Source organism: Chrysochloris asiatica, unplaced genomic scaffold (genome assembly GCF_000296735.1).
Source record: "Chrysochloris asiatica unplaced genomic scaffold, ChrAsi1.0 scaffold00020, whole genome shotgun sequence".
Classification (NCBI taxonomy): Eukaryota; Metazoa; Chordata; class Mammalia; order Afrosoricida; family Chrysochloridae; genus Chrysochloris; species Chrysochloris asiatica.
Window position 1 is genome coordinate 19380094 of NW_006408538.1, and position 10106 is coordinate 19390199.

Consider the following 10106-nt stretch of genomic DNA (forward strand, 5'->3'; position numbering starts at 1 on the left):
GATAGGATGAATGTAAAACTAATGTTCTCCCATGTAAACTGTCACATAATTCACAATAAAACATTAAAAAAAAAAGTTGGTATCTAATGTTTTCCTTTGGAATCCTCCTGTGTCATTGTGGACTAAAGCACTGGACCGCAGGTCAGTTTAAACCACAAAGTCAATGATTCAAGTTCACCAGCCACTCTTTAGAAACCCTGTACAGGAAGGCTATGAGTTGGAACCGACTCAATGGCACTTAGAACAACAAAGATAATATTTTCCTTGGTTGCTAAAATTCTTGATGCAGCTCGTAGAAATTTCTTACTATCCTCCTTTATTTCCCTCAGTGCCTGATCAAAAATCTGCTAGGTCATCAAAATTAAGAGACGCTCTACAACTCCCATGCCTATCCAGTAGTGAATAGTGTCTAATGGACATTTTCACAGTGGTCGCATGCAGACTGAAGATACTCATGTACTATGAAGTGCTCCCTTTGAATCTGGTGCAGTTACCAAATCTCATAATTTTAGGCAATACCTGTAGAACATGTAATGTATATATTTTGCTTTAAGATTCTAATGAAAATGCCTGTTCTTCTTGCACATTTTCTTTGGTAGCAGTTTTCCCAGATGCCCGATTTAGGATGCTCCTAAAAATCTTACGTAAAACAGACCTTGTCATTACTGGCATTCTCTCAAATGCATAGTTTATAGTATGTACTTCTCAGAGTGTACTCTGCATTCTTGAGCCTCCTAACATTCCTTATCATCCTTTCAGGAGAAGAAAAATAAAATTACCATTACCTACTGATTGGCAGCGTAGTGGTTACGAGTCAGGCTGCAAAACCTTAAGGTCCGCATTTCGAAACTACCAGCTGTTCTGAGGAGAAAGATGAGGCTTTCTGCTCCCGTAAAGATTTACAGCCTCGGAAATCCTGTTCTGGATCGCTATGGGTCGAAACCGACTCGACAGCACTAAACGACACAACAACTGATTGGCAGAGAATAAATGTGAAGACAGGAAAGGAAAAAAGAGGAGTCACCAATAGCTCATTATCTCTGTAATAGCAAAGCCACCGCTAACTATTGGTTGTCCTAGTTCATTAAACATGCTATAGTTACAGTCACTTAATCTGTTTGAAGTGGAGCTGAACCATGGGTCCCTCCCTTATAGGAACCAAGTCCTAAATGCAGGCTCCTTTCCTTCAGGCCTGATACTGTTGGTCTCACACTGCCGAATTACGAGGCTATATTAGACTGGTGAACATATCTCAGGTCCCTGTTGTCTCTAAACCATCTCTAACATGCTCTGAGTAACCTAGAATTGACTTTGGATATGTTTGTGGAGTACAGTTCATGTTCACTAGAGATGTAGCTTAGATCATTCCTCTTACAAAGCTTTTTAAGATTGTTACCATAAACACTATTAGCTTCTATTTCCAGTAGGTTCACTTACCTGAAGCAGACCTTGACTCGTGGTCTTCTTTTGAAATAAAAAATACACACACAAAAAAAATAAATTTGCAGTATATCTTGAACTAAGCATAAGGTAGTATCTATAATGATGCAGTCAAAAATGACATATATTAAGATGGACATATTATTTCCTTGAGCAAAGAAATGTATCATTTTAAAGGGGTATAAGTATAGCACCGTGGGTTATTGCTAGTTGTAATTTCACTTAACCTTAACGCTTCTATCCCACATGGTGTAAATTTTCTAATGATATTGCATGTCAGCAAATTAAAATAGTAGCTTGTCATGAAATGGCTCTTTGTTGATAACTTACCAAGTCCTCAGACTAAATCTGGATTGTTTTTCTTGTTATTTCATCTGTATATAAGGTATGTTTTAAGGGTTTTGTTTAGTCATTTTGTTTGTTTTTTCTATCGTCATAACTTCTCTAACAAACTTTTGGCACTTTTTCTTGTTACTGTGCTCTTTGTCCTCTTGGATAGCTAGTGTCTAGCTGCCAGATAGCTGCATAGTATGCATCTTTGAAAATAAATATTCAGAGTAAAATATTCATTCAGGAAAAACTATTTCCCTAGTTATTTGTGTGATGCTTACATGTAAGATAAATGCCACAGTCCTTTAGGATAACTTCTGGTCCAAAGCAGGACAACTACAGGTGTAGCGCAAGATAGGAATTGCATAGAATCCTCAAGGAGCACATCAGACCAGCAATTGTCCATGTTTTCAGCTAACTCTTATATCATTCTTGGCACTCTTTGTTCTCAAGAAATTCATAAACCAGTGGAAAAAAGAGTTTCTGTAAATAAATTATAATGTAAGAAATATTGCAGGAGTCCTGGTGGGACACTATAGGATAAGCACTCGATCACAAGGTTAGTTTGAACCATAAGGTCGATGGTTCAAACCCACTGGCCACTTCTTAGAAACCCTACAGAGAGTCACTATGAATAGGAAGTGACTCAACAACACTTAACAATAACAGTAAAAGATATATTATAATAGAGGACTACACAAAGCACTAACGTCAGTCAGCTCTGATTCCCAAAATCAGAAGTAAATCTAATGCAAGGGAACTTGAAATTTCTCTTTTTTTCCTTGCTTAATGTAAGTAAGTACTTTATCATTTGGCAAATTGATAAGGATTTATTATCTCTTGTGTGCAGAGCAATATATGATGCTATGAGGACACAAAATGAAATAATTTCTGTTTTAAGAATGTATAATCTGGGAGATCTGGTGTGGTGCTGTGGGTTAATTCGCTGCAAAGTCGTTTGAACTGCTAGGTCGGTGGTTCAAGCTCACCAGCTGCTCCTCGGAAACCTTATACAGGGTTGCTATGGGTCGGAATCAACTCGATGACACTTAACAAGGCTGAAAATTAAATACTGAGTTATGTTACATCAACCAACAGTGGCATCTTGAAATTTCTTAGGAAGACGAGTAAAAAGGGAAGCCCATTTCCTGATCACATCTACCTGGAGGAATTCAGAAAGCATAAAAAGTACCAAAATACACACCCATCTAAGTATTAAGGCCACAGATAACTACTGAAGATGCCCAAAAAACAGAAGCAGATGACCATATCAGCACATGTCCAGAATCAAAATAAAGTGACTGAGGCAAATGAGCTGGAAGTAGACCTACACTCCATACTGGAAGATGGGCAGGCTTTGGAAATGCCTGAGAAGGAATTCAGAAAAATGATTATAAAATGTATCAAAACACTAAACAATGGAGTTGAGAAAAATAAGGAAGAAGTCAGGAAAGTGCTACAGGAACAATCAAGTAAGATAGATTCAGCACTGGAAACAATTGAAAACCTACAGAAAGAGGTATGAAGAATGTAACCAGTGGCAATGAACAACCTGTTCAGAAATTGTAACACTGTATGATAAAGCACTGGACCGCAAAGTCAGCGGTTCAAACTCACCAGCCACTCCTGGGGAACCTTTTACAAGGTCTCTGTGGGTTGGAACCTACTCTATGGCACTTAACAACAGAAAAAACCTGCTTTGTATACCTTATCAACAAAAACACAATAAAATGTCTTTATTTTTTTAATATATGCAATTTAAGACATTAGTGAAGTCTCCTTTTTCAACTGTTAATCAGTGGGATTGGAAGATACAAAAGACAGTTTGAAAAAAATTGAATTTGAAGAATTTATGTGATAACAGCCACCACACACACACAAAGAGTAGCTGCTGAAATTGCTTATGTACACCCAAAAACCTCTTGGGTTCTGGTTTATTGCTTTGAAGGTTTAGAATCATGGTTTAGGGATCACCCCAATTCGTTGACATAATATCATATTTGGTGCTTTTGTTCGACTTCCCAGCTCATTGTGTGGAGCCTGAGGTCTTAAAAACTTCCAAGCACCCAGGCACAGTTGATCTCTATTTGCCTGAGCCAGAAAGAGGAAATGCCTCCTTGAAAAACTGCCACTTTTGTCTGGTGAAAAGAGATGGCGATAAGAATCTTATGATTCAATAGTGAGTAATTGTTGTCATGACTCATTGAGACTGTCACAATTGTAGAAGTTTTGTAACAAAAACGGGAACGTAGTTATTCTTACAGTGCAGAAACCGAGGACCCTAGGACCATCAAGGGAGAAGAGCACAAGTAGAATGCGGGACCCTATCCAGAGAAGCAGCAACACCAGAGATGGAGAGAGGGAGCAGCTGAGGACTCTAGAATCATGGGAAGAGAGGGACTGAGAGCTGGTGGATAGGAAGCTGGCTTGCAGAATGTGCCTTTGGTGGTGTAAATTATTATATATGCGTGAGTGTTTAAAAATAATAATAATAAAATTAAAAGAGTTAAAATGAATACAGAGAAATACTGTTAACTGATGATACACAGATGGGATTATAATCTTTGTAATGAAACAAAGTGTATGAATTGTGTAATGTAAAACTCGTGATCTGTCCTGTAAACGTTTACTCAAATCACAATAAAAACTTTAAAAACAGAAAAACTGCCCCTTTTTGCCATGAGACCAGAAGAACTGAATGATACCTGGCTACCATTACTGAACATGTTGATCAAAGATTATATAGATGAATCCTGATCAAAGGAGGGAAATGCAGAACAGAGCTTCAACTTCTTGTGATCTCCAGAAATTATTGTCCTGACGTCATCTTTAAACCTTGAACCAAAAATATCCCTGGAAGTCTTCTTACAACCAAACAACAATTTAGCTTAACTAGCAATGTCTGTTTTGAGCATTGTGCTCTTTTAAGCTCTCTCTTGCAGTTGTTGTTGATGTGAACTGCTGTCGAATCGTTTCCAACTCATAGTGACCCTGTATAGGGTTTCTGAGGAATGGTTGGTGAGTTTGAACTGCCAACATTGTGGTTCTCAGTCCAGTGCTGATCTATCTATATGGTATCAAATGGACAACAGCATTTCAAAAGATTTGATAGGGAAACCCAAGGGGCCCTTTCTTTTAATGGAGGAACGTCTTAAAAAGGAGGATGAAATGTTAGAGCAACTCAAAGAATGTCATCAATGTCACTGTATTATGCATGTAAAAATTGCTGAGTTGGTATATGATACTGTTTTGTATATTCTCAATACCAAAAAGTAAAACAAATTGTATTTTTAAAAGATATATTACGTTTTACTTATGTTAGGACTAACAAGCTAGAATCCAATTTCCATAACCTTTAGTTCTTTACTGGTAACTTAATAAGAAGAAAATATAAGTCTGCTTTTAAAATAAAAGCAGGGATTGGCAAATGTTTTCTATAAAGCTCCAGATCTTTACATAAAACATCCGTTGAAATACTCAACTTTGCTATGGTACCATGAAAACAGTCAGAGACAATATATAAATTGGTCAGTATTGCTGTGTTCCAGTGAAACTTATAAAAGTAAGTAGTGGACTGCGTTTGTCCTGTAGGCTATACCCCTTGCATACTGTATTGGCCCTCCATTGTGGTAGAGCCTTCTGTTAATTGGAAAAGAAGGCATGGGATGAGGGAGCAGATTGTGTTAGTTACCTGGATCTTTCTAGTCTAGAAGAGTAAGAAAACAATAGTAACGTGGAATGTAAAGGCGGGCTCAAGACTGCGTTGTTATTCTTTGCAGTGTTTCAAATGTGAACGGGTGGTAAACTAGAATGCTTATGGTAAGTAAAGGAATGATAGATTCTTAAGTCATCTGTTAATCTGTATGTATTTGACCTGGTAGATAAACTTTTTAAACAAATACATGGAAAGTTGTGATTTCTGTAAGATCTATCCTTACAATAACGACGATCAGGTTTATTTTCCCACCTTAAGCAATGAAAAGACTAGACAAAATATATCAAACAGCCATTTCAGACATTGGACAATAGGCAAGACAGGGCAGTGATTGCTGAGAGAACGCAAAAAAATAGGAGTATTCCTGCCTGGACAGAATTTCTAGACTCCAGAATGGGAAAGGGGATCTTAAATACAAGCCAGTGGTGTAACTGAATTGAGGAGGCAGAATTTGAGGTAGGCCAAGATGGCAAATGGACAACATTGTGAAGTGTGAGTATTCCTGAACACTTACTGTGCTCATGAGGAATTGTGCTTTATTGACTATGCAAAGGCTTTCGATTGTGTGGATCATGACAAGCTATGGACAACATTACGAAGTATGAGTATTCCGGAATACTTAATTGTGCTCATGAGGGATCTGTACCTGGACCAGAAGGCAGTTGTTCAAACAGAACATGGGAACACTGAATGGTTTAAAATTAAGAAAGGTGTGCAACAGGGTTGTATTCTTTCACCATATTTATTCAACCTGTATGCTGAGCAAATCATCCAAGAAGCTGGGTTATATGAAGAAAAACGTGGCATCAGGATTGGGGGGAAGACTCATTAACAACCTGCCATATACAGATGATACAACCTTCCTTGCTGAAAGTGAAGAAGACTTAAAATATTTATTTATGAAGATCAAAGAGCACAGTCTTCAGTATGGATTGCATCTCAATGTCAAGAAAACAAAACTCTTCAGCACTGGACCAATAAACAACATTCTTATCAGCGGAGAAAAGATTGAAGTTGTCAAGGACTTCATTCTTCTTGGATCCACTATCAACACTCACAGAAACAGCAGTCAAGAAAGCAAAAATCTACTGCACAAGACCATTTTAAAGTGTTGAAGAGCAAAGATGTCAGCTTGAGGACTAAGGTGCGCCTGACCCAAGCCATGGTATTTTCAGTAACCTCATATGCATGTGAAAGCTGCACAGTGAATAAGAAAAACCGTAGAAGAATTGATGCTTTTGAGTTATGGTGTTGGAGGAGAATATTGAAAGTGCCAAGAATTGCCAAAAGCACCAACAGATCTGTGTTGGAAGAAGTGCAGGCAGAGTGCTCCTTGGAGGCCAGGATGGCCAAACTTCATCTCTCACACTTTGGACATATTGTCAGGAGGGGCCAGTCACTGGAGAAGGATATCATGTTTGGTAAGGTGTGGAGGGTCAGAGAAAAAGAGGAAGACCCCCCAGCAAGATGGATTGGCAAAGTGGCAGCATCAATGAACTCAAGTGTGGCAACAATCATGAGGTTGGCCCAGGATCGGGCAGTGTTTCGTTCTGCTGTGCATAAAGTAACTATGAGTTGGTACTGACTTGATGGCACCTAACAACAACAACAACAAGATGGCTAGAATCTACACTAGGTCTAAAGCCACCCAAACCCATTCCCATCAAGTGGATTCTGACTCCTAGTGACTGTGTGTAGTGTTTCAGAGACTGTAAATCTGTCTGAGAACAGACAGCCTCATCCTTCTCCTGTTGAGCCGCTGGTGGGTTTGGACTGATGCCCTGTGCTTAGTAGTCCAATGCTTACACAATAGCACCACCAGGGCTCCTTCCAGTACTTCAGAATACCGGAAATCGTATACACTGGAGATCTCCAGAGGGTTTTCCTTGAGTTTTCAGCTGAACAGTGGTTGTCATATGCATGTGAGGAAACTACCCCAGGCTAAGGAGAAAGTACCTGAAAGGGGCAGAGTATGCCCCAAACCCACAGAAAACTGAAACTACTTCATGTCTCTAGTAGCCAGAGTGGGCAAGGTTCTAATTAATGGAGTATCTAGTTGAGTTGTTGTTGTGATTGTTGTTAAAATGTCATCAAGTTGATTCTGACTCCTAGTGACCCTGTACGGGGTATTCAGCCTTGCAGTTATCCTACAGCATCACACCAGATCAGTGGTGGTGGTGGTTATGTGCCGTGGAGTCGGTTCCGACTCAGAGCGACCCTGTACAGAGTTTCCAAGGCTGTAAATCTTGACAGGAGCAGAAAGCCTCATCTTTCTCCCGTGGAACAGCTGGTAGTTTCGAACTGCTGACCTTGCGGTTTACAGGCTGCTTTCATTCCACCTAACAAAGCTCTCCAACAGCACAGAACAACAAAAAAGCTCATTTATCAACTTTTCCTCCTATAATTGTGGGATGACATCAAGAGCATCATATATGAAGAAAGCAAAAGGTTATTTAAAAGACAGGAAAGAAAGACAGACCAAAGTGAATGTTAGAAGAGATTTTGAAACTTGTAACTAGAAGCAATGATGAATTAAAAGAGCTGACCAGGAAATTTCAAAGGGCAGCTAGAAAAGAGAGAGTTGGGTATTATAATAAAATGCAAAGACCTGGAGTTAGAAAACCAAAAGGGAAGAACATGGTCAGCATTTTTCAATCTAAAAGAACTAAAGGAAAAAATTCAAGCCTCAGATTACAATTCTATGGGCAAAATCTTAAATAATGCAGGAAGCATCAAAAGCTGGATGGAGTACACAGAATCACTATACCAAAAAGAATCGGTCAATGTTAAGCCTTTTCTAAAGGTTCCATATGATCAAGACCTGATTCTATTGAAGGGAGAAATCCAAGCTTCACTGAAGGAATTGGCATAAAACAAGACTCCAAAAATTCATAGAACTAATTGAATTGTTTCAATAAACTGATGGCACGCTGGAGGTGCTTACTTTGCACCAAGAAGGGAAGCAGCTACCTGACCAACCAATTGGAAGAGATCCATATTTGGACCTATTCCAAAGAAAGGTGATCCAATGGAATGTGGAAATCATCGCACAATATCTCTAATATTACATGTAAGTAAAATTTTGCTGAAGATAATTCAAATATGGTTGCAGAAGTACATCGACAGGGAAGTGCCAGAAATTCAAGCTGTATTCACAAGAGGATGTAGAACAAGGAACACTGTTGCTGATGTCAGAGAATACCAGAAAGATGTTTATTTGTGCTTTATTGACCATTCAAAGGCATTGGACTGTGTGAATCATAACAAACTTTGCATAACATTGCAAAGAATGAGAATTCCAGAACATTTCATTGTGCTCATGAAGAACCTGTACATAGAGCAAAAGACAGTCATTCGAACAGAAGAAATGGATACTGAATCGTTAATCATCAGGAAAGATGTATGCCAGGATTATATCCTTTCCCCATACTTTGTCAGTCTGTATGTCTAGCAAATAATCTAAGAAGCTGGACTATATGAAGAAGAATGTGGCATGAGATTCTTTAGCAACATGTACTATACAGATGATACAACCTTGCTTGCTGGAATTGAAGAGGACTTAAAGGACTTATAGTTGAAGATCAAAGACCAGACCGTTCAGTATAGATCGCACCTCAAAGTAAACAAAAATCCCCACAATTGGACCAATAAATATAATAAGTAGAGAAAATATTGACTTTTCAAAGACTTCGTTTTGCTTGGATCCACAATCAACACTCATGGAAACAGCAATCAGGAAATCAAAAAGCATATTGCATTAGAAACATTTGCTGAAAAGACCTCTTTTAAATAGAGTCCGTGTATAATGCTGTGGACCACAAGGTTGGTTTGAGCTACAAGGTCAACAGTGCAAACTCACCAGCTGCTCCTCGGAAACCCCATACAGGATTGCTATGAGTTGGAATGGACTCAATGGCACTTAACAATAACAACAACCAAGTGTTAAAGAGCAAAGAGGTCACCTTGAGGACTGTAGTGCACCTGACCCAAGCCATGGCATTTTCATTTGCTTCTTATGCATGTAAAAGTTGGGACAATGAACAAGAAAGATGATAGAAGAATTAAGACATCTGAGTCATGATTCTGGGGAAGAATATTGAAAGCACCATGGACTGCCAGAAAAAAACAACAAATCTGACTTATAAGAAGTGTAGTCAGAATACTTCTTTGAGGCTCAGATGATGGCAAGACTTTGTCTCTCATACATTGGACATGTTATCAGGAAGGACCAGTCCCTGGAGAAGGACATGATGCTTAGAAAATTGGAGGGTCAGTGAAAAAGAGGAAGACTTCCAACAAGATGGATTGACACAGTGGCTGCAACAACAGAGTCAAACATCACAATTGTGTTTTGTTCTGTTGTGTATAGATAGGGTCACTGTAAATCACAAATGACTCAAAGGTACCTAGCAACAACTATGCCAAAGCTTAAAAATCAACCTGGAAAGGGTCTATTTCCAAGCAACCTAAGTGAATTTCAGAGCAAACCTCAAAAATATATAAAGAAGACCCTACCCAGAGAAACAGAGATGTCTCAGATAGAGACAGAGACGACAACGTGGAGTGATGAAGCGGCTGGGGACTTTGGACCCAGAGAGGGAAAGGGACTGTGGGCCGAAAA

General features: G+C 38.9%; 1 protein-coding gene across 4 annotated transcripts in view; it reads left to right on the forward strand.

Moving 5' to 3' along the window:
• ADK (adenosine kinase) overlaps nt 1-10106 on the forward strand; it is a 647845-nt gene that overhangs the window by 466193 nt on the left and 171546 nt on the right. The gene's annotated exons all lie outside the window — the stretch shown is intronic.